This window comes from Myotis davidii, unplaced genomic scaffold (assembly GCF_000327345.1).
Source record: "Myotis davidii unplaced genomic scaffold, ASM32734v1 scaffold134, whole genome shotgun sequence".
Classification (NCBI taxonomy): domain Eukaryota; kingdom Metazoa; phylum Chordata; class Mammalia; order Chiroptera; family Vespertilionidae; genus Myotis; species Myotis davidii.
In genome coordinates, this window is record NW_006288853.1 from 6,085,992 (window position 1) to 6,086,589 (window position 598).

The window sequence follows — 598 nt, forward strand, 5'->3', positions numbered from 1 at the left end:
AGCAAGTATGCAAATTAACCCAACTAAGATGGTGGCAGCCAGGGAGTGGAGCGAGCAGGAGGCTTGGGTTGCCCCTGGCGATGGAGGAAGCCAAGCTTCCCACCTGCCTTGGCCGGCCCTCCGCTCAAGGCTACAAAGTTTCAATTATAGAAGATAAATAAATCCCAGACAAAAAGAAAAAAAAAGAAAAGAGAGGCTGGGAGCTTGGGTTGCCAGGGGATGTGGCAGCCTGAAAACGGCCATCAGCCCCTCACCTAGGCTAGCCAGGCACCCCAGCGGCATTCCCCCACCCTGAAGGGGCTGTGGGGAGCCTGAAAATGGCCCTCAGTCCCTCACCCAGGCTGGCCACACCCCCAGGGGGTGAGGCTGCCCGCTGGGAGGTTTGGCCAGCCTGAAAACAGCCCTCAGCCCCTCACCCAGACTGGCCAGACACCCCAGTGGGGACCCCCACCCTGAAGGGGGTGTGACCAGCTGTAAACAGCCATCAGCCCCTCATCCAGGCTGGCCAGGCACACCAACGGGACCCCCACCCTGATCTGGGACACCCCTCAGGGCAAATCAGCCGGCCCCTACCCATGCACTCGGCCTCTACCCTATA